Source organism: Oncorhynchus keta, chromosome 8 (assembly GCF_023373465.1).
Source record: "Oncorhynchus keta strain PuntledgeMale-10-30-2019 chromosome 8, Oket_V2, whole genome shotgun sequence".
Classification (NCBI taxonomy): domain Eukaryota; kingdom Metazoa; phylum Chordata; class Actinopteri; order Salmoniformes; family Salmonidae; genus Oncorhynchus; species Oncorhynchus keta.
In genome coordinates, this window is record NC_068428.1 from 37,411,071 (window position 1) to 37,416,648 (window position 5,578).

Consider the following 5,578-nt stretch of genomic DNA (forward strand, 5'->3'; position numbering starts at 1 on the left):
AATGCTTTTTTAAAGTCAATAAAGCAAGCAAAGATTTTTCCCTCTTTTTTTTGGTGGACGTGTTTATTAATTAGTGTGTGTGAGGTGTATGTATGGTCAGTAGTGAGATGGTGTTTATTAATTTAGTGTGTGTGAGGTGTATGTATGGTCAGCAGTGAGATGGTGTTTATTAATTAGTGTGTGTGAGGTGTATGTATGGTCAGCAGTGAGATGGTGTTTATTAATTAGTGTGTGTGAGGTGTATGTATGGTCAGTAGTGAGATGGTGTTTATTAATTTAGTGTGTGTGAGGTGTATGTATGGTCAGCAGTGAGATGGTGTTTATTAATTAGTGTGTGTGAGGTGTATGTATGGTCAGTAGTGAGATGGTGTTTATTAATTTAGTGTGTGTGAGGTGTATGTATGGTCAGCAGTGAGATGGTGTTTATTAATTAGTGTGTGTGAGGTGTATGTATGGTCAGTAGTGAGATGGTGTTTATTAATTAGTGTGTGTGAGGTGTATGTATGGTCAGTAGTGAGATGGTGTTTATTAATTAGTGTGTGTGAGGTGTATGTATGGTCAGTAGTGTGATGGTGTTTATTAGTGTGTGTGAGTGTATGTATGGTCAGTAGTGAGATGGTGTTTATTAATTAGTGTGTGTGAGGTGTATATATGGTCAGTAGTGAGATGGTGTTTATTAATTAGTGTGTGTGATGTATGTCAGCAGTGAGATGGTGTTTATTAATTAGTGTGTGTGAGGTGTATGTATGGTCAGTAGTGAGATGGTGTTTATTAATTAGTGTGTGTAAGGTGTATATATGGTCAGTAGTGAGATGGTGTTTATTAATTAGTGTGTGTGAGGTGTATGTATGGTCAGCAGTGAGATGGTGTTTATTAATTAGTGTGTGTGAGGTGTATGTATGGTCAGTAGTGAGATGGTGTTTATTAATTAGTGTGTGTGAGGTGTATATATGGTCAGTAGTGAGATGGTGTTTATTAATTAGTGTGTGTGAGGTGTATGTATGGTCAGCAGTGAGATGGTGTTTATTAATTAGTGTGTGTGAGGTGTATGTATGGTCAGTAGTGAGATGGTGTTTATTAATTAGTGTGTGTAAGGTGTATATATGGTCAGTAGTGAGATGGTGTTTATTAATTAGTGTGTGTGAGGTGTATGTATGGTCAGCAGTGAGATGGTGTTTATTAATTAGTGTGTGTGAGGTGTATGTATGGTCAGTAGTGAGATGGTGTTTATTAATTTAGTGTGTGTGAGGTGTATGTATGGTCAGCAGTGAGATGGTGTTTATTAATTAGTGTGTGTGAGGTGTATGTATGGTCAGTAGTGAGATGGTGTTTATTAATTAGTGTGTGTGAGGTGTATGTATGGTCAGTAGTGAGATGGTGTTTATTAATTTAGTGTGTGTGAGGTGTATGTATGGTCAGTAGTGAGATGGTGTTTATTAAAGATTATAAAAATACGTTTTCCAAATTCCTACATCTTGTATGGCTAATTCTTGTGGCTTTGTTGTGCTTAAATGGTTCCACATGTCCCAGAACGGATTTTGGTCAATTGCGTTTTCAATTTCATCAAGTGTCTTGTTTGTTTATACTGTTTCAGAGTTTCAAAGTATTCATATCGTAGCTCTGGGTTGTTTTGCTGCTTATGTTTTTTTGTTTGACATTTGTCTTAGGTGTTTTCTAATTGTTTTATCTGGAGTACTTCTCCTGTCCTGTCCGGTGTCCTGTGTGAATTTAAGTATGCTCTCTCTAATTCTCTCTTTCTCTTTTCTCTTTTCTTTCTCTCTCTTGGAGGACCTGAGCCCTAGGACCATGCCTCAGGACTACCTGACATGATGACTCCTTGCTGTCCCCAGTCCACCTGGCCATGCTGCTGCTCCAGTTTCAACTGTTCTGCCTGTGATTATTATTATTTGACCCTGCTGGTCATTTATGAACATTTGAACATCTTGGTCATGTTCTGTTATAATCTCTACCCGGCACAGCCAGAAGAGGACTGGCCACCCCACATAGCCTGGTTCCTCTCTAGGCTTCTTCCTAGGTTTTGGCCTTTCTAGGGAGTTTTTCCTAGCCACCGTGCTTCTACACCTGCATTGCTTGCTGTTTGGGGTTTTAGGCTGGGTTTCTGTACAGCACTTTGAGATACCAGCTGATGTACGAAGGGCTATATAAATACATTTGATTTGACATTTATTATCAAACCATTTGTCAGAAACATTTAGTTTTTTCTTTCTGATGTTGCATTTCTTTGGTTTTCTCAAATTTGCTTTCGATGCTGATTTTTGGAATATGCAGTTGATGTTTTGAGTAGCCGAATTGACACCATTTTTATTGTTTTTGTACCGTGAGTTATTGAAGAGCTGTATAGAGTTCATCATTTCATTTGAGTTAAATGTTTCAATGAATCTCTCTGCACTGTTTGGAGCCCATCTGTATGATTGGTTTATGTTGTAGAGTTTATTGGGCTGTTTTTTAAAATGAATATTGCCGGTTCATTTCTTCAGAAACACGTTGATCTGACAACGGTGTCTGTGGTCTGACAGTGAATGCACTAACGGAGGAGGGGTCGATGTTAGTGTAGGCATAATCGACTACACGTCTCAAGAGCTGAGCAGTAAGTAAACGGACCTAAAGAGTCCCCTCTGTTTCTACCATTAAGCATGTACAGGCCTAAGGCTCGACAGAGATGTACTAACTCCTTCCCATTTTTGTTCAGTATTTGGTCAGGAATGTTTCTATTATTGATAATAGGGCTACTGTACAAGGAGGGGTGTCCAAATATGTGGTGGTTACCTCCCGCATCAGTGCAGTCAGGCTTCTCCACAAAGGAGCACTTTACCCTGTGCCTGAAATGTAATGATTTCTGTCTGGAGAAAAAAAAACTGATCATAATATGACGAATCTGAAGGAGGAGCATAAGCTGCACATATGTAAACATCATTGTCACAATAGATTGTACCTTTGTGAACTTTTAGCCAAATGTGACTGGTACCTTTTTAATTTCATTCAAGTCCTGCTTATGCCAAATGATGATTCCACCTGAGTCTCGGCCCCCTTTTAACATTTTTATGTTTGATTGATGGTAGTAAACTTTCTCTATAGCCTGAGGGACACTGAGTATCTATGTCTCCACGACACCATGTCTCCAGTAGGATTATGGTGTCCTGTCCCTTGACTTTCTCTATAGCCTGAGGGACACTGAGTGTCTATGTCTCCACGACACCATGTCTCCAGTAGGATTATGATGTCCTGTCCCTTGACTTTCTCTATAGCCTGAGGGACACTGAGTATCTATGTCTCCACGACACCATGTTCCCAGTAGGGTTATGGTGTCCTGTCCCTTGATGTTTTAAATCCATTCTGGATGTGTTGTTTTATAACCAAAGTGTGAAGAGTTTAGGCCCTGGATATTCCAAGAGCTGATCGTTAGTGATCGCATTTATAATAAGTGATATTCACTGGTTTGAGTAAAGTAAAGTGTCTTTCTCCCCCTTTCCTCCTCTCTCTCTCTGTCTGTCTCCCCCCTTTCCTCCCCTCTCTCTCTGTCTGTCTCCCCCTTTCCTCCCATCTCTCTCTGTCTGTCTCCCCCCTTTCCTCCTCTCTCTCTCTGTCTGTCTCCCCCCTTTCCTCCTCTCTATCAGTCTGTCTCCCCCTTTCCTCCCCTCTCTCTCTGTCTGTCTCCCCCTTTCCTCCCATCTCTCTCTGTCTGTCTCCCCCTTTCCTCCTCTCTCTCTCTGTGTGTCTCCCCCTTTCCTCCCCTCTCTCTCTGTCTGTCTCCCCCTTTCCTCCTCTCTCTCTCTGTCTGTCTCCCCCCTTTCCTCCCCTCTCTCTCTGTCTGTCTCCCCCTTTCCTCCTCTCTCTCTCTGTCTGTCTCCCCCCTTTCCTCCCCTCTCTCTCTGCCTGTCTCCCCCTTTCCTCCCCTCCCTCTCTGTCTGTCTCCCCCCTTTCCTCCCATCTCTCTCTGTCTGTCTCCCCCCTTCCTCCCCTCTCTATCTGTCTGTCTCCCCCCTTTCCTCCCCTTTCTCTCTGTCTGTCTCCCCCTTCCTTTCCTCTCTCTCTGTCTGTCTCCCCCCTTTCCTCCCCTCCCTCTCTGTCTGTCTCCCCCTTTCCTCCCATCTCTCTCTGTCTGTCTCTCCCTTTCCTCCTCTCTATCTATCTGTCTCCCCCTTTCCTCCGCTTTCTCTCTGTCTGTCTCCCCCCCTTCCTTTCCTCTCTCTCTGTCTGTCTCCCCCCTTTCCTCCCCTATCTCTCTGTCTGTCTCCCCCTTTCCTCCCCTCTCTCTCTGTCTGTCTCCCCCCTTTCCTCCCCTCTCTCTCTGTCTGTCTCCCCCCTTTCCTCCCATCTCTCTCTGTCTATCTACCCCCTTTCCTCCCCTCTCTCTCTGTCTGTCTCCCCCCTTTCCTCCCATCTCTCTCTGTCTGATGAGAAGGCAGAGTGTGTGTGTGTGTGTGTGTGTGTGTGTGTGTGTGTGTGTGTGTGTGTGTGTGTGTGTGTTTGGTTTTACTATCCTTGTGGGGACCAGAAGTCCTCACAGGGTTAGTAAAACAAGAACAATGGTTGGGTTTATGGGCTAAGGAAAATGGGATTTTGAATGGGAATCAATTGTTTGGCAACCACAAGGATAGTATAACAAATGCGAGTGTGTGTGTGTGTGGACCCAGAGGGCTGTGTTAAGTCCTAGTGACAGTCAGGATCTTATAGATGTCTGCAGAGTTTACTGCTGTGATCTGATCTGGGAGCCTCTCTCTCTCCCTCTCTCCCTCTGCCAAAGTAAGATAATAATAGATAGTAAAAATTAAACTCTGTGATGTTTATCACAGTAAACATACAGCTTACTGTTGCAAATATAGTTGGTACTATCTTGTTGCTACAGTAGTTGCAGTACTGTGTACAAAAGCAGCCTAATGTAAAGGGGATACCCAAATATACGTTGGTACTATCTTGTTGCTACAGTAGTTGCAGTACTGTGTACAAAAGCAGTCTAATGTAAAGGGGATACCCAAATATAGTTGGTGCTTAGTCCTGCTTTTGATTATATCTCTATTATGATTTAGTTTCATGACAAAATATAAAGGATGTCAGTCAGCCAACCAGTCTGCCAGTGAGCCAGCCAGCCAGTCAGCTAGTCAGACATTCAGACAGCAGTCAGTCAGTCAGTCAGTTACCCACCCAGCCAGCCAGCTAGTCAGTCAGCCAGCCAGCGAGTCAGCCAGACAGCCAGCCAGTCAGCTAATCAGACAGTCAGCCAGTCAGATAGCCAGTCAGCCAGCCAGCCAGTCTGCCAGTCAGCCAGCCAGTCAGACAGTCAGGCAGTCAGTCAGTTACCCAGCCAGCCAGCTAGTCAGTCAGCCCGCCAGCCAGTCAGCTAGTTAGACAGTCAGACATTCCGTTAGCCAACCAGCCAGTCTGCCAGTCAGCCAGCCAGCCAGTCAGGCAGCAGTCAGTCAGTTAGCCAGCGAGTCAGCTAGTCAGCTAGTCCGACAGTCAGGTAGCCAGTCAGCTAGTCAGACAGCCAGTCAGTCGGTCAGTCAGTCAGTCAGTCAGTCAGTCAGTCAGTCAGTCAGCCAGTTAGCCTACTGGAGCC